At 31.2% G+C, this 22890-nt stretch overlaps 1 pseudogene; it reads right to left on the bottom strand.

Annotated features, from left to right (window-relative positions):
* Positions 1-6926: 6926 nt before the first annotated feature.
* LOC108346322 (pentatricopeptide repeat-containing protein At4g18975, chloroplastic-like) lies at positions 6927-14581 on the bottom strand (annotated as a pseudogene).
* Positions 14582-22890: the final 8309 nt, after the last annotated feature.

Here is a 22890-nt window from a genome sequence, read left to right as displayed (position 1 = left end):
TCTCATAAATCCACGGGTTTCTTTTCATTTTGTATTATATCTCCTCTTTTCAAAACTTTTATTGCAAATCATCATAAATTACCTAAACTAATTATCATTATCAAAAATCGTTTAAGGTAATCTCAAAAATAATAAATTATTTGCCACAAACAATGCCTAAGAGTTGTTGAAAGAAATGGTAAATAAATAAGTGATAAATTAATATTTCAAGGCGTGTGATTGAGATCAACAATCTAAATTATGGGGAATCGGTTAAATTTTAAAGTTTGTTTTTAAGTATGAGTTATAGGTTTAACGCTCATTCAAATCGTTTGGAGATACTTACATAAGATATTTTGATATCCAAGTCAGTTTAACAATAATAGATATAAAATAATGACGCAATAAATGCAATATCACTTATTTCTTCATTTCAAACATGTATTTATAGGTTTCAGATAGTTTTTTTTTATTAATATTGGCCTAATCATGACCTAATTGTAGATAATCATATTTTATCTTTAAGTTAATCAACATTAATCAGTCTAATTAATGATCAACCGTTTTGCATCTTGATGGATGAATTTTTCAAATGGTTCATTGGATGATCTAAGTCAAAATTAAACATTTTAGTATGTGACTGATCAAATCATCATGTGATATTACTAATAAATGGAAATATTAACAAAAGTAAAAAAAATAACAATTAAAAAATCAATATAACATTTATCTTTTTGAAAGATTTCTTTGTACTTACGTATTTAAGCAATAGTTTACATTTTGTAAATTTCCTAATCAAGACTAATAACAGGGGACATGTGTGGCGCACAGACACTCGGGTCCATAATAAAGTTTCGGCTGAGATGGGTCAACCCGTTTTTCGGTTGGTCTTTAATACTTCTTTTAATCAACTTTTTGAGTTTCGGTCAATTTATGTTGTTTGAATCCTTTTGAGTTGTGAACTGGAAAGCATTATTAGAACGAAACGACCAAGTCTTATGTGTTTCTCGCAAATTCATTACTATGTTTTATACTGTAGCAGCATGCTTGTGGTAATAAATGACAAAAGATAAAACGAAAACAAAAACAAAATCACTCTCAAAAATTGGTCAAAGATGGTTTGTAGTGAAAAGTAAAACCCAGAATAAAAAAAGAAATTTACCGAATTTATTATGAAAGTACAATCTATTGTTTTTAAAACATACAAACTTTAAAAAATTATCAAATAAAATAAAACACATTTTATTATATTTTATTTTATATCACCTTTCAAATAAGTCATGTTATAACTTTTGGACTTGTTAAAAGGTGCATAAACTGACCTTAATTAAAATGAATTAAACGGTTCGCATTATATTTCCTTAGTCTGTGTAATTACTTCAATATTTACCATTATTGTTTTTTTTTCATTTTTCATTCCTTTTTTTCAAACTTTATCTTTTCACCCCCACCCACCCTTTCGAGTCAATAATTTGATTCTCCATTTTCAAAGTCAAATTGTTCTTATAGTATATAAGATATTAGGTTACTTACGTCACTATAGTCCTACAACCATGGTCATGTGTTATCATAAATTATTGAATATAGTATCATAATTTGAGTATATATTCCATTTCTTATTATTTTCTAAGTCTTCTAAAGTGACATAGTAAGTTACCAAGCATGAGCTGAACTGTGGATGATTGCTGGTTTATTAAAATGGAGTAGGTTCTTAAATGGAGGCAGATTAAACCATTTCAAACCTTCGTACGGCGTCGTCGTTTTGGACAACCCTAAATTATTCCTAATTAATTACTGTATTAGTCAAGATTGTGAGTTATGAAGGATCCCAGACTTTTCAGGGATGATGATAGTACGTGGGGTTTTTTGTCCTCCATTTAAAGAACAATATTATTGAAAAACATATATATATAATTTGATATTATTCAGTGCTTATTCGTTGATGCATTACCAGAATTTATAGTAGATGAAATGTGCTATCTTTTGTGTAAAAAAATGTATATTAATGTACTTTATTTTCTACTAAGTACAAAATTAAAAGACAAATTTAAGAATGAAGAAAATAAATAAATGTGTTAATTAATATACTAAGCATGAATTGGGATTTTTAGTGAGGATATGTGAGATTGAACAAACAAATATAAAAAGATGGCTAGAATTTAGGTGAAGAAGTTGAAAAGATGATCGAAAGTGGAAATATAATATGTGAAACATTATTATTAAATTATACGAGGAATTGTAAACTGATCGAAATTATTGTTGAAGATGGCGGCGTCCACGTTGGGTTATGTTGATGAGTTTATCGTACTTTTGCACCCAACTTGAAGAATATTATGGTTAAAACAAAGAACAAAAATACAACAAATATCAAACAAAACAGCTCATGAATGGGTTGGGTGGAGTAGTAGAAATGTTCAAAGCAGTCATTGCAATTTTTTAGTAAATTAACATTAATTTTAAAAGGTAAAATAACAAGTTATGCAATATTAATTATTAGGTTACATGGCTTGAGTGAAAAGGAGCATTATTTTCCTTTTTTTTCAAGGTCATTTTGATATAAATTTTACTCGCTATCACAACTTCATATATTAGAAAAACAAAACAAAATGTAAATTTTGGTGGAATTGATTTAAACTAAAAAATAAAGTGTTTTTTGAAAACATATTTTTTCTTAAAAACGAAGAAACTATTTATGCTCGGTTATGATTATAAAAAAAAAAGAATTTTTTGTTCACTAACTATGGCTCCCCATTTGAAAACAACTTTCACATCAATTTATTTATTTTCATGCCTGTTTTTCTTTTACTTCTAGAAAATATAATAAATGTTTTGTTTATCAAAAAATGGTTTTCTTCTAAACAAACTCACTCTCAATATGGTTCACATACGAATTACGAACTTTTTAAACCCTAACCTAACCCACAAATTGAAAATTTAGTATTAGTTTTGTTACTGTATGAGATCTAATTGTCTATTTCTTTTAAACTAAAAAACAAATAGCTAATTTAATTTATACTAATACATTTGTTTCAAATTTATATTTTTTAAACTTAGTTTTCGTCATTTATACTTCAACAATATAATGAGGTTAAACTAACTTAATACTTGCATCATATTAACAATATAATTTTACTTTTTAAATAATAGTCAATTAACATAATTAATCACTTACTCATGATATCCTATACAATTCATTTTCATTATTCACATTACTATGGACTTAAACTAACATTTTTTTTTCATCAGTTCAGATCTCGTAACAAAAACTCATTCATGAAAAAAAGCTAAAAGTCAAGAATTAAATATCTAGATAGAAAAAATTTACTCAAAAATAAAATTTATCTGGTTATATTATTTTTTAGTCTTTAACTTTCCAATGTATGTTGCAGTTGAAAACAAAAAAAAAGGAACAACTTCGAAAAGTAGAGAAAATTAAGGAATTTTTTACTTCAAAGAAATAAAATAAATGAAAAAAAATATATTTTATATTATATTTAATTTTAAAATGATTAAAAATTTAATACTCGTGTAATTTAAGCTACATCCTTTGAATTTATGAAATAATTATTACCTTATATGTTTTTCAACTAAAAAATCATTTTATATTTTGATCATCTCACTTTTTGAAGTTCGAATTCGACAACCAGTCCCTTATTTAAAATACAATAGTCCCATTAAATAAATTATTCTTTATCACCAAGATTACCATAAAGAAATAGATCTCATTTGAGCAAGCTATCATCAAAGAATCAATAAAAATTAGGGAAGTGACAAAAACATTATCCATTTGAACATAATCAAAGTTTCCTAAAGTAAGCAAATCATGAAAATATAATTAACTAAAAGATAAAGTAATTATAGTTATTTTTACCGTGTTGAATAATCATACATTATTTAAGAGTTAAAATTTAAAATAGTTTAAATATTTTTTTTTCACTTTTCAAATTATTTTTTTAAAATAAAATAGATTAAATTTTACACAGACGATACCTTAAATATATAATTCATTATTCAGTGACATATAAAGCACATATAAATTTTAATAAAGAAAAGACATGCTATTTTAAGAACTTTAAATAAATTACAATTTCTCCAAAATAATAGCATAAGGGTCCTTCGGCGAAAAAGCTTGAGCACTTTTTGGCACCTTTGTTAGGTTAGTTTAAAATCTAACTCGTAATGATGAAGTGTGTGTCTTCTAACCTATTTTATCATAATAAACCTTTTAACAATTAAAAATATTTGAATTTTGTGATTTCTACAAGAGTGTGTGACAGCAAATTTTAACTTTTGAATTTTATTCATACATTTTTTTTTTCTCCTTTAAAGTTTATAAGATTATGTACAGCTTGTTTCATTCACAAATTCGGTGTAAACAAAAAGAAACTAGTTTTTACTGATTTTTGACTTTTTAAAATTAGTGTTGCAGACATATTGAAATCATTATTATTGAAAATATATGCGTTGTGTGCTAAATTATATACATGTTTAGGTAAAGTAGACCGAAAATACAAGTTGATTAATTCATATATGACAATAAATTTAATAATACTTCTTAATATATTGCTAGTTGTTTATTAATATCATACTCTTGTGTTTAATATGGCTATTAAACGTATTAATTGGTCATTAATGATATTTATCCTTCCAGATTAGTGTTTATCTGACAACCGATTAGTTGTTTGTTTTGGTTCTGGATTCTCCTTAGCCGATCGGTCACTAGGTACAGATGTTAATGATCCTTTTTAATTTAGATTGCTATAAAATAATGAATTTGCATTCAATATTTATACTAAACACAGAAAAACAACTACAACTCCATTAAGCAAGTAAAATGTAATGAAAATAATTTTTCAATAATAAAATTAATAGTAAGAAATAGAACTTAATAGGACAATAATTTATTTAACATCACCTATTTACTATTTATGTCCTATCAATAACTTCTATATTGAAATGTGTAAATTACAAGTAACTGAAATTTGAAAAAAGTGGTGTCAAAAGTAAAACTTACTAGTATCTTAGGGATATAACTTCTGTTGTTGAAGCAGTAAAAAAAAAGCATTTAATATTTAACATTTGTTGGAGAAAAAAAAATTATTAGAGAAAATAACAAATGAAAATAGGAGAGAGACATTAGTAAGAAGAGAAGAAAAGAGATGTGAGATATAAAAGGATAAATAATGTTGAACTATAGAAGACAGATATGAGAGAAAGTGGATTTTGCAATCCCTTTAAAATGTAAGAAAAAAGCTGCTCTGATTAAAAAAATAATTATTATTAAACTGTAAAATTAAAGAAAACTACTTTGGTTCATTATAACTTTTGAAAAAAAAACTTGATTTAAATTTGTATTTATTCAATTGGTTACTGATTTATGTTGTTTTGGATTTTTATCAAATATTTGAACGGATTTTAAGTTATGAAAAAGTAAAGATGTTTAGAATGATATGAATAGGTTTTGGATCACAAGAACCAGTAGTGAGCAAGGGTCGGTTTGGGTTCAACTTAATCGATTCAATATAATCTGAATTCATTGATTTAAAATCCACATCCGACCATGAGATGTTTTTGGTTAATCGAATTTAGATTATTTCATTTTCTATTCATTATGGACAATTCATAAAGGAAGGAAATACAAGTAGTTATTTAGTCGTGAATAAAAGAAAGAAAAGTAGTTATTGTTTTTAAAGTAAAATTAATAAAAAGCCCTACGAGCCAAAAAAAAAAGCCTACATGGTTTAGGAAAAAAAATCTTTTATTAAAAAACCCAATATGACTAAATATTGAGGTTACTTCCTAGACCTCCCCAAATTACTCCTTACATCATCACACTTTTCTAAAATTCAAAAACTATCCTTTATATTTTAAATATCCTACACTCTTAATTCTTTTCTTCAATGGATGTCTACATTCGTTAAAGAAAAAATTCTTTAACGAATGTGCCACATCCGTTAATTGATGTGGCGACATCCGTTGAGGTTTTTTTTTTAGTTTTTAGTTTATTAATTTATTGTATTTTAAATTAATATATAAATATTATTTAATTTTTTTTAATTTATTCTGTAATTATATAAATTAATTTTATTTTATTTAATAAAATAATTATTATTGATTTAATTTATGTATTATTATTTAATAAATTATTTAAATACTTTTTATAAAATTACTTAAACGAATATGTCACATCCATTAAAGGATGTGCCCACGTTCGTTAAAGGATGTGTCCACGTCCGTTAAAGGATGTGACCACGTCCGTTAAGATTTTCTCTTTTTTTAAATAAAAATAATAAACTAAAATATAAAATATGTAAACGAATGTCAACATCCGTTGAAGGTGAAACGGATGTTGACATCCGTTTTATAACAAAGACAAATTAGGTATAGAGTGGTGCAAGGAGCATTTGGTGGTGATGAAAGGAACAACACTCTTAAATATTCCCAAAGTCTTATGGGTCAAAGCCAACCCATGAACCTTCTTTTTACCAAATTTTATGTAGAGAAAAATAATTTATGATCCAGAAACAACTACAAAAACAGTGAGAAACAACGATTTTATGCAACAATTGGTAAATACACATACAGTGAGATAACCATTGGTTAGTTCCAAGAAAGACACAAGCATAATCATCCATCCCTGGTCACCATATTTTGCTGTGAAGTAAAATGCTGGAATCAACAGGAATCTAGAAATATATCTGGATATTAGATCAAACACGTTGTACATTGCGATCAAAACATAAGGACACATAAACCTCAAATATATTGTCACTCTTAAGTTGATTTTTGAAGAAACCAAGTATTATGACACATAAACTAGTTACTGGAAAAAACCAATAGCCAAAACAATGTGCAGCAGGGCTATCATGACATAAAAAAAATTCACCATGAATCGTGCACTAAACTTGGAATGCATTACTAGTTAAACTATAAATCGTGCACCAAACTTGGAACAACTTATTTTTCTCATTTTTTTTGCCTAAATTAACCTATCCAAACAAAAAGAAGTAACTATTTTATAACATGGAACAACTTTTGACATCTAGTGCAGACATAAGTTTGGTTTCGTTTCCCCAAGGTGACGCGAACTTCTATCTTTGATAGGCTTCCCACACATGGGGCTACATTACCAGGATACCATCAAGTCATCAGAAAATAGTACACATGATATGTAATATCCAGCTGGGAATCTTTTTGTTTTTCCCGCGACAAAATTAGCAGAATCGCATCAGTCAAAAAACCAAACAGTTTCTTCAGAATATCCAACGGATGGGCAGCAATAACTAAAAGCATTTCTTCTGAAACGAGTTTTTACGTAGGAGTGCAGCTGAACTCTGAAAACTTTGGTCTTGCACTGTTTTAACCTTAACCGAACAATTTTATCGATGTGAAAGAATAACATCTGACTTCTACTTCTCCTCAGACGAAGTATTTCTAGATTGCCTTTGATGTGGTTTGTCTGAGGTAAGATATATATCTTTCTTTGACTCAAATGAGTTCCTTCTATGCGGTTTGGTTGGTCCTTCCTCTGTGAAGAGATGGCTATATTTTGCCAGTATCTTCTCTTTCTCTTTAACTAAGCCTAACATCTCATATGCATTTGCCACTTTTTGAATGATAGATTGTCCCGCGGTTTTCGATCAAAAGCTTCCAGCCCCTTGAAAAGCTTTTCATAAGCAAAAGAAAATGAAGAGAATGTTAACTGTTAGTTATTTAACTACAAGTTATATGTAACTGTCGAACAGGATACAGACAATATCTCTGATCTTACTACAATATGCAAAGCTGACAACCTCAGTCCACCAAAACTAATATAAATAAGTTACGCTTCATAATTTCAGTCCAGATTCTACCGGTTAACGTTTTGAAGAAAAAAATGGGAAGTACAATGCAACACATAAAACTCCAAATGAAGATCAGAAACTAAAATTGTATGTATATTGCAAATGATGATTATGAATTATTTAAGTTCTCATTATTTATAGATAATAACCCTTTTCAATGAATGAAGATCATTTGTCTCTCTTGCTACTTGCTACTGAGAGATTTATCCCATAAAAAAAATCAAGTACAGAATACACCAAAATTGTGGACATTTTAGAAGGGAACACATTGCAGATTAATATTAGCATACAACAACAACCCAGATTTGTTCTGAGGTCAGCTACATATATTAATCAACACATCGGAATGGAATCAATCAAAAGCCAAAATTTCCAATTCCATTTCGACAGAAGAATGTTCAGAACTATCACACAGCCAAGCGAAGAAACGCATTGAAAAAATTATACAAATGACATATCACTAATTGGAAACATAAGAAATGTCATAAATAATGAAATCTTACCTTAACAAGATCTTCCAGCATGTTGTTTCGGTAATATACAGATATCATGACATGACATACTTGCTAAGGAACTGAATGCAAATCAGAACCAATTTTCATTTCCCAGAATTTGTGGGCTTCTTCCACTTTATGGTCCATATCTAAAGCTTGTATCAATTGACCATACGTTCCCATTGTCATCCCCTGCCCTTTGCTCAGCATCCATTTAATTACCTTGGATAGGATATTAAACAACCTGAGTAACTTACTAATAGTACTACTGAGGTAAACAAAAAGGACATCTATTTTTGACTCAAAATTCACAAAAAATCCTAAACTGACATGCTTACATATCACACCAAAATCAAATAAACTACATAAAGTCATAACTTTGTCGACAAAAGAAAGAAAGCAACAAATGGATAAATTGAATACTTAAAGAATCAGACAACAAACATCGTCTACAAGCACAAAGAAATTACTGGTTATGTAAATATTAAGTGAACTTTACAAAATTGATAATTTCATATCATGCTAGTCATTTTTTTAACCACCAAACAACCAACAGAATCACAAGAAAAGAAAGGCATGCACATAGGTCTTTTTTTGGACAAAACTTCTCAGTAAAGACTTATAGAAGAAAATAAAATAAAATGGTAGATGAACTACAGTTTTCTCATAAGTTAAAACGACTGTTTCACGCAGATTAATTGGTCAGATATAAGATGGAAAACTTGAACCACTATTAGACACAGTTCATATTGACAAAGATAATGCATAAAAGAAGAAGAGAAAGTACATAGTAGTGCTACCTGCACAACCCTATGCCACTGTTGTTCCTTCTCAAGGGAATTCAATATTCTTTTCAATGAGGCGATGGGGAAGTTTTGCTCCCACGCAACCCATGCATCAAGAGCACCATAAACGGTCTCCTTACTGTCGTTGAGTTCAAGAAGCTGCATTATTATTATTAAAAAAACATAATTCAGTGCACTCACCTGGTTTGAACCTTAAAACACCAACATCTAAATATGGAGCAAGCTGTTGGTGAATATTTATTGTGTTTTAAATTGCAGTTTTTAGTTTTTAAATAAAAGGTCAGTTACTGACCCAAGCATTTAGGGATAGAGCTAATTTTTAGGGATATAACTATTTTTTAGCTCAGTAGTTATTTTCAACCCACGTTTCCTGCGTGAAATCAGTGGGTTGGTTTTATTTCAGTTTTTGTTTTTCATGCTATAAGTTTGTATTATCATTCATTAATTAAATAACAGAGAGTACAGACTTACAAAATTATTATTATCGATCTTCTGTTCACATTTGGTATCAGAGCTCCTTCACAGGGGCCTGAACCAAAAAAGTCTGACTGCATATTGGGTGTGAGTAAACCTAGAGTGAGAGTAAACACTAATAGAGTGCAAACACTAAGAGAGAGTCATTAGAAAAGTTGAAGCATGGCAGATTTAAACAAGTATGTGCAGCCATCAATTCCCAAATTTGATGGCCACTACGATCATTGGGCAAAATTGATGGAAAATTTTCTTAGGTCTAAGGAGTTTTGGTATTTGGTGGAACATGGTGTTACGGATGTTTCTACCAATGCAACAGAAGCTGAAACTAAACTAATGGAGGAGCAAAAGTTGAAGGACATGCAGATAAAGAATTATCTATATCAAGCAATTGATAGAGAAATTCTGGACACTATTCTTAATGATGAAACATCCAAAGATATATGGGATTCAATGAAGCAGAAATTTCAAGGATCAACCCGGGTAAAACGTGCACAATTGCAAGCTCTACGTAAAGATTTTGAGCTCCTACAAATGAAGGATGGAGAATCTGTGAATTCATACTTTGCCCGAACTTTGAAGATTGCTAAGAGCATGAAAGCATGTGGTGAAAATATGCAAGAAAATGTTATTACTGCAAAAATTTTGCGGTCAATGATTATGAAATTTAATTATGTAGTATGTTCTATTGAAGAATCCAACAACATGGAAGCCATGACAATTGATGAACTTCAAAGTAGTCTCCTCGTTCATGAACAACGAATGATGTTGACTGTAGATGAAGAGCAGGTGATGCAGGCAGTAACATATGAGAAAAGTGAGAGAGGCAGAGGAAGAGGTAGAGGAAGACAATCATTCAACAAAGCAGAAGTTGAATGCTTCAAATGTCATAAACTAGGACACTTTCAGTATGAATGTCCTCAGTGGGAGAAGAAGGCAAATTATGTTGAAGTTGACGACAAGATGGAACAAGAGGATGAGCTCTTGTTAATGGCATCCGTAGAGTTTAAGGAGGGGAAGAACAATGAGTGGTTTTTAGACTCTGGATGCAGTAACCACATGAGTGGTAACAAAAATTGGTTCACACAATTAGATGAAGACTTCCGACACAAAGTAAAGCTAGGCAATGATACACGCATTGCTGTGATGGGGAAAGGAAGTGTACGGTTGGTGGTGAGTAATGTCCCATACATGATATCAAATGTCTATTATGTTCCTGAACTCAAAAATAATTTATTGAGTTTAGGACAACTTCAAGAGAAGGGATTGTCTATAAATATCCAATACAACAAGTGCACTATTGTACATCCTGAAAGAGGGAAAATTATGGAGGTTAACATGAGCAGTAACAGAATGTTTATGCTTACAGCTACTGTGACTTCAACAAATACTACATGTTTTCAGGCCACTGTAGAACAGAATTCTCAACTGTGGCACAACCGAATGGGACATTTAAGCTATGATGGCTTAAAATTTCTTGTTTCAAAACAAATGGTGAATGGGCTGCCATCTATCACTACACCTCAAGATTTGTGTACACACTGCCTTGCTGGAAAACAGCATCGAAATGCTATGTCAAAGAGGAGCTTATGGAGAGCATCAGAAAAATTGCAGCTAGTTCATGCAGATCTATGTGGTCCTATTCAACCTTCATCCAGCAGCAATAAAAAATACTTCCTAAGTTTTATTGATGATATGTCCCGTAAGACTTGGGTGTATTTTTTATGTGAGAAGGCAGAAACTTTTTCTTTGTTTAAAAGTTTCAAATAAATGGTGGAAAAGGAAGCTGGAGAAAACATTCTTTGCTTACGGACAGATAGAGGAGGTGAATTCAATTCTAAGATTTTTGATGATTTTTGCAAGAATCAAGGCATACAAAGGCAGCTGACAGCAGCTTATACTCCTCAGCAAAATGGAGTTGCTGAAAGAAAAAACAGAACTATCATGAATATGGTTCGGTCAATGCTTATAGGAAGACATGTTCCTAAAATATTCTGGCCAGAGGCAACAAGATGGTGTATTCATATTCTTAATAGGAGCCCACAGTTGCAGTACAAGATAAAACTCCTGAGGAGGCTTGGAGTGGAATAAAGCCTTCTGTTGCTTATTTTCGAGTATTTGGGTGTATAGCTCATGTACATACACCAGATCAGCAGCGAGTTAAGTTGGATGAAAAGAGTAAAAGATGTGTTCTTCTTGGAGTGAGTGATGAGTCCAAGGCTTATAGATTGTTTGACCCAGTCAATCAAAAGATCATTATCAGTAGAGATGTTATATTTGAAGAAGAAAAAGGCTGGGATTGGAAGCAGCATGATAAAAACAGTCAACAAACTGTTTTGGATTTAGGTGAAAATACAACACAGGATAGTGTCACCGAGGAGCAAACTGAACAGAATGGAGCAAATTCTTCAAGGCAGCAGGCAGTACAAAATTTAAATGAAGGTAATATTGAAATTAACATTGATCAAAATGAGTCTCATCTTCCACAGATTGATACTTCAATTGAAGAGAGGGTTAGAAGATGTAGAAGAGAACCAGTTTGGATGATTGATTATGAAAAGGGAGAAGGCCTCTCAGATGAAGATAGTGAAGAAGCAATGGTGGTGATAGCAGATGATCCAGTGACATTTGAAGAAGCTGTCAAAAGCAAAACTTGGAGAAATGCAATGGAGAGAGAGATGGAGGCCATAGAAAAGAACAAAACATGGGATTTAATAGATCTGCCAACAGGAGTCAAGCCAATTGGAGTCAAATGGATATTTAAAACCAAACTCAAAGAAAATGGAGAAATTGACAAATTCAAAGATAGGTTGGTGGCTAAGGGGTATGCACAACAATATGGAGTAGACTACACAGAAGTATTTGCACCAGTGGCCAAGATGGATACCATACGCATCATTCTTTCAACGGCAGCTCAATATGGCTGGACTATTTTTCAGTTAGATGTGAAGAGTGCATTTTTGCATGGGGATCTCAAGGAGGAAATATTTGTGCAGCAACCCGCTGGTTTTGTGAAAAAAGGTGAAGAAGGCAAGGTATACAAGTTACGAAAGGCTCTTTATGGACTCAAGCAAGCACCAAGAGCATGGTACAACAAGATAGAGACATACTTCATGAGTAATGGTTTTGAAAGGTGTTTTTGTGAACACACATTGTTTACAAAATCAAAGGGAGGTAACATTTTAATTGTGAGCTTATATGTAGATGATTTAATATACACTGGAAATGATGAGAGCATGTGTGATGATTTTAGAAATTCAATGATGTCAGAATTTGATATGTCAAATTTAGGAAGAATGAGATATTTCCTTGGAATAGAAATTCTGCAGCATACACATGGAATTTTTATGTGTCAAAGGAAATATGTTCAAGATGTATTATCAAGGTTTGGTATGAAGGAGTGCAATGCAGTGAAGAATCCTATTGTACCAGGAACAAAACTGTCAAGAAATCAAGCAGGAACCAAAGTGGATGCTACTCTATTCAAACAAGTGGTTGGAAGTCTCATGTACTTGACTGCTACAAGACCAGATCTAATGTATGGAGTAAGTCTAATTAGCAGATTTATGACTAATCCTACAGAGAATCATTGGCTAGCTGCTAAAAGAATACTAAGATATTTAAAAGGCACTACAGAATTTGGAATTTACTACAAGAAAGGGGAGAGTACTAGCATAATAGGCTATACAGACAGTGACTTTGCAGGAGATGTTGATGATAGGAAGAGTACATCTGGATTTGTATTTTTTCTAGGGTCTGGAGCTGTTTCTTGGTCATCAAAAAAACAACCAGTGGTAACATTATCTACAACTGAAGCTGAGTACATAGCAGCTGCTTCCTGTGCTTGTCAAAGTATTTGGATTAAGAGAATTATGGAGACTCTCGGTTTCAAAAATCAGAATAAAGTTCTGGTTTTATGTGATAATAATTCAGCTATCCAATTGTCCAAAAATCCAGTCCTCCATGGTAGAAGTAAACATATAGATATAAGGTTTCACTTTCTAAGAAATCTTGTTAAAGATGGAAGCGTTGAACTAAGTCATTGCAGCACACAGAATCAAATAGCGGATATCATGACTAAGCCTTTAAAGCTAGAGCAATTCTTAAAACTCAGGAGCATGTTAGGTGTGATTGAAGCATCTGAAGTAAACTAAATTGTTCTTCAATATTTAGTTTAAGGGAGGGAATGTTGGTGAATATTTATTGTGTTTTAAATTGCAGTTTCTAGTTTTTAAATAAAAGGTCAGTTACTGACCCAAGCATTTAGGGATAGAGCTAATTTTTAGGGATATAACTATTTTTTAGCTCAGTAGTTATTTTCAACCCACGTTTCCTGCGTGAAATCAGTGGGTTGGTTTTATTTCAGTTTTTTTTTCATGCTATAAGTTTGTATTATCATTCATTAATTAAATAACAGAGAGTACAGACTTACAAAATTATTATTATCGATCTTCTGTTCACACAAGCCACATAAATCTATTATCATGATTATATACTTACTGTAGAGTAAAGATATTTGGTCTTATCTTTTCTGGATACGTTTTCCCCAATATAACTCCTCAGAACTACGGTGTCAGGAGGATCATATTTTGTCTGCGAGGGAGGGAAGTTGATTGGATTTATATAGCATGTGCGGTAACAAACTACGAACAATGAACAGATACAAACCTGTTGCAAACTCGATGGAGGAGGCGACACTAGAGTTTGACAGCAACGATACTGTTGCACCTTCACATCACTTACTACGTTAATTTGACTCAATCTACCAACCTGATGAACGAAGTCATGCTAATGAAAATGGAGGCGATTACGAAAAGCGACGGAATAAATAGAGAAAGAGAGACTCACGAGATGAGAGATTCGAGATGACCTTAACCTCCACATGGTGCTTCGCGGTGGTGACGACCTCAACCAACTGAACCTGCCTTTCTCTCCTTCTCCCCCTCTCCTTTCTGGGTGTTTCACCCTACACCTCCGAGTATTTCAGTCTGCACCTCCAATTTTCTAAAATACCCCTAATTAATAATAAGAAGATTATTTATTAATTTTTTGTTTATTGAAAATTTCTGTGCCCACTGTATAACGCTCCTAAAAAGTTGGATGTTACAAAAAATACGGCAAAATTTAAAAATTTTGCATCAATGTAAAATCTATCATGTCTCAAATATGAAAATCAATTAATATATTAAACATTAAGAATTTCGATATATAACATAATAATTCACATAAAAAAATTATATAAACCTTGAAATAGTCCTTAAACAATTCCAACTCGATAATAATGAGTTTTAATGCAGAAATTAGCCTAAAGACAGTGCAGTACAACAAGCATTTTCACCCCAATAATTAACAGTCTAATTAGTGCCATACAGCAGAACTTTGGTGCGGAATTTAACAGTCAAACAGCAACATGCTATTTACATGTATATATCTCATTCTTCACCTATACAATCATAATTTACCGTCTAAACAGTCCATTCAAAGTGCACCCAGTTCAGATAACTAACTCCTAACTTCATAATCCGCATGCATTCACCAATTTCATAAAACATGAACTCATAATCCTTATTTTACTATCTCAGATTTAATAGGTGAAACACCGAAAGAACATCACAAACAAAATCGTATTCACAGTTGCCATTACACCACTTTTCTTTCTGTAGCATCAAACTTATATTGTTTCTATTTAACTTATTGTATTTCGCCCATTTCCTAATTTTACCTTCTACTAATTTTTCTTTTAATTTAATTCAATTAATTTCCATATCACATGAAACATATCAACCTACCATACAATCTCACATCTACTAACATTCCAACAAAACATAGCATTTTCATTTGCGATAATATATTAGAAAATACTAAATTGATCCTATAAAGAAAAGAACTCTTATATATATATATATATATATATATATATATATATATATATAGTATTTGCTAACTTACATAACCTCTTTAAGAGCTACCAAATTTTAGTTGATAAAATATTTTCATATATTATGATTTAAATAATTTTTATTTTTTTTATAAATATATATGGAAGTACTAGAAGAAAAGAAACTGCTTGTTCGATTTAGCAGTGGGTGTTATTCCCTCCACCACCACAAATTGCTTCCTCCACCACCCCATCCCCTTTTAACCTTTTCTTTATTTTTTTCATTTCTATTTTACCCTTATTAAAATTTTATGGTTAATATTATTTAAAATCTCATATGGACATTCATTCTCTTTATCATTCTTCCCTCTTTCTTTTTATTATTTTTCACAGGTTGTCTCTTACGTTTCACTACCCTTGGGTTGTCTATCATGTTCCACTTCTTCTTCTCTTTTACAGAATTGTGACGTGAGAGTGTGGTGGACTTTGTGTTTAGTAAGATTGATAGTGGGGAAAGCAATTCATCTTCAGCCGTGAGTGTGGTGGTGCTTCAAGGTGCTAGTTCAGAGGCGTGAGAGGTTCAGAGGTGTGAAGGTGCGTAATAAAACCCTAAAATATAAACCGTATAATCTTTAAACGGATGTCGACATCCGTTTTCCCTTAAACGGATGTTGACATCCGTTGACGGATGCTCACATCCGTTTAAAGATTATACGGTTTATATTTTACAGTTTTTTTTATATTAATTTTGAAGATATTTAAATAATATAATTTATATTTTTTGATATATTATTTTTGAATAATGGATATGGAGGAAAGATGTAAGATGAGAAACGGATGTCATGGAGTTTGGGTATGGAGTTTGAGTGAGAATCTGAGAGGGTTGGGAGGTGGGTGAAAAATGATAGAAAGATAGATTTTAGGGTTAAAATAAATAATTAGGATTAAAAAGTAAAAAGGTTATTTTTGTAATTATAAAAAGTTAGTTTTGTAATTCAAAAAATATGTAATAAAATTGGGAGGTGGAGGGAGAAAATGTGGTGGTGGAGGGAGAAAATGTGGTGGTGGAGGGAGTAACACCCTTTAGCAGTGCACTTGACATCACAGGAAAAAAAAATTGGACCTGGCCCAAGTCTTTGTGGATGAAGTTTGATTGAATTTGAGAAAAAAAAAATCACTGTGATTAGGCATATAGAATAGAATAGAGAATAGATTTGGTTTAATTTGAATGTAATATCTAATTCAAATTAAATCAATTTTAAGTTTATATTGAAGAGAAGAAGAAAAATCATTGAAATTAATCATTGAAAATAGACCCATTAATGTATTTTGAAGATATAACATAAAGATACTATCAAAAATTCAGAAAAAACAATCAAATTTATTTTGAACAATGCCAATAAATCATTTTGCAACATGTGAAAGTAAAATGTTTTCTTTATTACGAAGAGAGAAAAAGTTATAAATTATTTAATACTTGTATGTAATTGTAAAAAAATCACATATTGACTATGTGCTTGTCCATATCACTCATTTATTTTTGTTATGCTTTAAGACAGTTTAATGTCCCTTTATTTTTTATTTTAATCCTCCATTATTTTATGAACAAATATCATTTTAAAATATCAGAGTTAAAAAAAAACATGCTTGCTTTGTGTTTCATTTTCTATTTTTCGGGTAACTAAAATATTAAAAGTATTTTTATTTGACTTCTATTCTTTTATGAAACTTTGTCTGTTCGGTAAGAATTAAGAAAGGAGATACGTAGATAATGAGGCTAATTAGGAGTCACTCATGTGAATTGTTTCTTATGTTTAAAAAAAAGTAAAATGTAAGTTTTATTTTGTCATATTATTGGTTAGCGACTCACTCATGAAAAAAAATATATTAATAATTTATTATTTCATCATTTTTTTTATTTAAACCTAGCAATGATACACGATAATATTCATTAGTTTACACTAATTAAAAGTTAATAATTTTTTTTTGTAAAACATTTAGTAACTCTTTTTAGGTAAAAAATAATTATTTCTTTAAAAATTAATAGAATTTTTTCGTGATAAATTAATCAATTAAATGGTTGATAATGTATAATAATATTTAAATTTAAAAATACTGTGAATCATATTACATTAAAATAAATATCATCTTGTTATAATCAAAATATTTTTTGTGGTTATAATCATTGGAGGTTTATTTAACTTTATATTTTTGACCCTTTAAATTTATATACACTTGTAAAAGAAAATTTTGACTCCCTCAATATTGAGGATTTGACACTAAAAATATATTTATTTAGAATCCTTATCAAGTGTTTATTTTCTTTTCTACCTGCCCTTTAGATTAAAGGGCCCAAGTCCACTACCTTTAAGTCCCAAACTGCGTTTCAAAGCTTTGAAGAATTCAAATCCATAAAGTTTGAGTCTTTATATATTTTAAAACAATATTGTATAATTTATTTTAAATTGTTTTAAAAGTGTTATTTTCTAATCATAACTCTTACGATGAAGTGTTGTAAAGTGAAATAATTAGAAATTAACTATATATTACATAATTTTGAACAATATTTTATAGTGACTTGGAAATGTATGTTTTTAGTTTTTAAACTATCAATTAAATTTATTTCTAGTCCCTTTTTTAAACTAAGCTACATTTTGGTCATTTTTCTTAAAGAAACCTTAATTTTTCGTCCTCCAAAACCAACAGCGTTAAAAAGAAGCTGAGGTGGCTAACGTCTAGCTACGTGTGATGACATCTTTCCCTCCTAACTTTTGCAACAGGGGTGAAGGGGTCGAACGGTTAAGGGAAGGAGGGTGAATGGGCCGAACGGTTAAGGGAAGAGGGGGTAAAGGAGCCAAACGGTTCAAACCTTAAGAAACCATTCCACCCCTTCATCCCCATTCCCTTAATCGTTCAGTCCTTAATAACGTGGCAAAAGTTAGGAAGAAAAGATGTCATCGTGGCCAAACGTTAGCCACCTCAACTTCTTTTTAACGCCGTTGGTTTTAGATGACAAAAAATTAAGATTTTCTTAAGAAAAATGACCAAAATGTACCTTAGTTTGAAAGAGGGACTAAAAATAAATTCGCTTGATAGTTTAGGAACTAAAAGCATATTTAACCCAAAATTTAATACAATCCAAATAATATTTTTGATAAAGGGTTATAACTTCCTTTTAGATGTTCTTTTATTTGAATGTAACAAGTAGGGGTGGGCAAAATGCAGTTCAGTGCACTGTACTATAAATAATTGCAGTTAACTATAAAATAGTTCAAGTGAAATGAACTGAACTAAAAAATAGTTCAAAGAAATTGAACTGAACTAGTTTTTAGTTCAGTTACACTAGTACAATTTAGTAAACTGGTACAGAAAACATCAACAATAATACTAAACCCTGGCAGCAACTAGACTGAAAACAGAAAATAGGTAAACTAAAACAGTAAAAGCAACAAACTAAAACAGTATGCTAAAAACAGAAAAATCAGAAAAAAAAAGGAACAGCATCGAAACTGAAATGAAACTTGAATCCTAACATCTATAAAGTAGTACTAAGTATGAAACATATAAAAACCAGCAAAAACAAACTGTATAAATCTAGGCTGAGCTAAACTAAAAGGCAGGAAACTAAACTAATCTATAAAACAATGACTTTCTCTCCAATTCTGTTGCACCAGCAATACCTCATCTAGTGAAGGTTTCTGAATGTGTTGAATAAGAGGTGTATGAATATCAGCATCAACAATTGCAAAATCAACACCTGAAAAATCAGCAACAACAACTGTCACATTATTGAGTACAGAATGAACATTAAGAATCAGAACCAGAAGCATTAAAATCCACAACCATAACAACCTACACATGTTGATCTAAACAAAGGTTACAAGTTATTAACCACAACACAACTATTATTCACATGCATTTAATAGTTCATATCATCTAGTTCATTACAGACCCAAAGTCTAACCATTTATATCACATTCTACTCTTCACAGCATCTCCTTTTTATCATCACCCAACTAGCACATACATAACAGTTTAATTTGCATATAACTAGATAACCAAAGCAACATCAATGATCAGACTTATCAGTACCTGGTTAACACCCGATATTTAAATCAATAAGTTCAGATAGATAATTACTCATGGAAAACAGAACGCGACCATTGAAAATGGCTTCTTCAGTTAATAAAAAATAAATCCTAAACATTCCAAATCAGAGAAGCAAAAAAGAGCATACCAATTATCAAATTTCAAAACTCATTTTTACTCCAATGTAGAAACAAAATGAAGCTTAAATCACCGAATAACATTACAACTCGACAATGCAGCTTAAAACAGAGAGACCTTCTCAAGTTTAATTATATATTTGCTTACACAAATGATAACAACAACAATAAAAGGAATTTAGTGCAAACTGCAAGTATCCTCTACAGTTGCTTGAACCGGGTAGGACTACTCTACAGGCAAGCATACCATGGGTTCAAACACAAAACTATTTGACTAAAATGAAACAACCCCATCCGATTCTATCCATGTGTTTCATTATATATGAAATTTAAGTATACAATCTTAGTCCATCACCTTCATAGTATACTCTTCAATAAACTCATATTCCTACACAATTTTTCACATTAAACCAAAAAAACCCTCAAATTTAGAGACCACTGGTTAAGGTGGAACAACAGTGAACCCATGGAGGGACTAAGTGGTAACAGTAACAGACTCTTCAATATATTTAAATCTTCTTCCTACACAATTTCCTCACACACAAAAAAGAGGGGTAGTAAGCCCAAATTAAAATGAAAAAGCTTTCCTTCATTGCAGGTCTAAATGATTTTTTTTTTCAAAAGGGAAAAAAAGAAGAAGCAATTTTCATCATCAAATTGGTTGAATTAAAATTATAACTGCATAATGTGAGCTCATGATAACATATTATTGGGGGAAAAGAATAAAGAGGTATGAGTGGTATATATACCTCGTAATCGAGGGTGCAATCTTGGCCAATACCAGACCTAATCTGCCACTGTTCATCATCCTAATCAGGGGGTTTAGAGGGTCCACGTGGTGCTTCTTCTTTGTCGCTGTCGTCATCTTCAAGATCGCCGAGGTCCTCCGGCTAAACCCGCGAACTGGAAAAAGGGTAGGGTTGGTTTGGAGGGTTCGTTTGGAGGATTCGCGCCCCTCAATCAACCCCTTTTGCAGCTTCAATCCTGCAGTTTGATCCATTGAATCTGCATTTTCGCAAAGGAAGAATGGAATTCTCTTCGCATTTCTCTCAGCCTCTCGAAACCTAGCTTCGAAGGTTTTCAATTTGGGGTCAAATTTTTTATTAGAAGAAAAATTTATGGTTCCAGTTAACTGTGTCAGAACAATCGGTACCGTTATAGAGTCGCGCAGCGGAATAAAATATAGATAGCGGAAAGCGTGTAACGATCACAACACAAGTTAAAATAGTCAGTTTCAAAAATTGATTTTCTTAGCGAACTTTTATCGAACAGTTGATGTGCTAAGAGATTAGGGATCAAGAAAATCAACACAGAATTTTTATCCTGGTTCGAATCAAAAGATTCTACGTCCAGTCGTTAATCACTATAAATAGTGATTAACCTTTTTCACTAAAAATATAGTTGTACAGATTACAAGATAAATGAAATGAGCAAAGAATAGAAAACACCTTCCTTCGACAAACGAACCGGAAGAGCTTCCTTCGACGCACGAACCGGAAGCAACAGCTCTGTCAACTTGAAGAGAACTGCTCCGACCTTTGACACACAAAGCGCGAGCTTCTCCTATTCACAAGACCAGACAAGAGCACTCTATCACTTTGAGAACTTCCTCAGACAAACTGTATTCTCAAAATTACATAGATCCTTTTCACTTACAGAGAGCTTCCCTTAGGCACAAAGCTCTAATACTCTCAATTGAAAAGTTCTTTCTAAGAGCTGTGAAGACCTCTATTTATAAGCCTAGTTTCGTGCAGGGTTAAAAACTGAAAAGACATCTCCCAACTGCCACTGATAATCGATTATCAAAAGTGATAATCGATTATTTGTGTCCGTTATGGGGTTTTCAAAAAAGTGATAATCGATTATATGATGTGATAATCGATTATTCCTGTATGACTCTGTGATAATCGATTATTGCCATTCCATAATCGATTATTGCAGTTAAAAATGCAAGTTTACAAAGTTTACAAAGTTTACAAGAATTTCCTACTACATTTAATTTCTACAAATTGCTTTTAACTAATTCTAATATCTTCTTCAACTAAAACTTCTTGCAGCATCATCAAAACAAATTTCTTCAAGATTTACCAATACTCCTTATTGGTAACAAACTGTACTCAAACTGTATAAAGTTCAATTTCTTTTAATTGTACTGTATGATAATTTATTTAGTTTTTAGTTAAAACAAATTTAGTATTTTTAAGTACAATATAGTATGATTAACTGTAGTTACAGTATAGTTCATTTAGTTATGCCCAGCCCTAATAACAAGGAGGTGCATGTAGTAAATTGAAGGTCCAACCACTATATTTTAAGTTTTTAGTTTTACTTGGAGCTTTCACGCAAAAATCAGTTACCCCAAAGAAGGGTTGGGTGGCTGGGTGTTGACACTTATTCTATTCATTTCTTATGACTCAGTGTGGATTGACTATGAACTAAAATAATGTTACATGACATGTTTTTTTTGGATCCATATGGAAGGACCCAAAACTCTTTGTTTTAAAAGACTCAAAAGAAATGTCCATATACTAAAATTTTTAATGCAAAAGTGTCTTTCTACTCATAAAACTTTGCATGATAAAAGATGAATATGGAGATGGGGCTCTCTTTGTGTTAAAATAAGGGCAAGGAGGGAAGAAAAAGACGAAGGTTGTTGATGACAGTGGAGGACAAAGGTATGAATGCAAGAAGGGTAAAATGGATATTTTAAAAGTTAAGGGAGAGTAGGACCAAAAAAATGGGAGTGTAAGAAGAAATGGCCTTTGATAACTTTTGAAGACCTCGTAACTCCCTTAGGACCATTCACTTAGGCCTTTTATATAACGAATTTAAAAATATATATAAAATATAATGGTTTTAATTATTATTTTTCTTTTGCTTGTTACAATCATAAAAACTATATTAAAAAATTATGAAGATTAAAACTTGCGTAGCGTTTGGTTGTAATATTCTCTTCTTCATTAGATATTAGGATGTCAAAATAAGCTAATTTGGTTCACTTGAGTTAACTTACAAGGAATTAAATTAAAAATAAGTCAATTCAACTTAATTTACTATTTAGTGCCTTAGAAATTTTGCAATCTTGACCCATGAGAGGTTACTAGGTTAATAAATTAACTCAGTTAAGAACATTTCATTCTTCTAATTCATTTTATATATTTATAGTTATACACTCAAATTATCTTTTGTATA

Source organism: Vigna angularis, chromosome 9, assembly GCF_016808095.1.
Source record: "Vigna angularis cultivar LongXiaoDou No.4 chromosome 9, ASM1680809v1, whole genome shotgun sequence".
In the NCBI taxonomy this organism is placed as follows: domain Eukaryota; kingdom Viridiplantae; phylum Streptophyta; class Magnoliopsida; order Fabales; family Fabaceae; genus Vigna; species Vigna angularis.
Note: the sequence above shows the minus strand (reverse complement) of the source record. Positions and strands in the feature narration are given on the sequence as shown.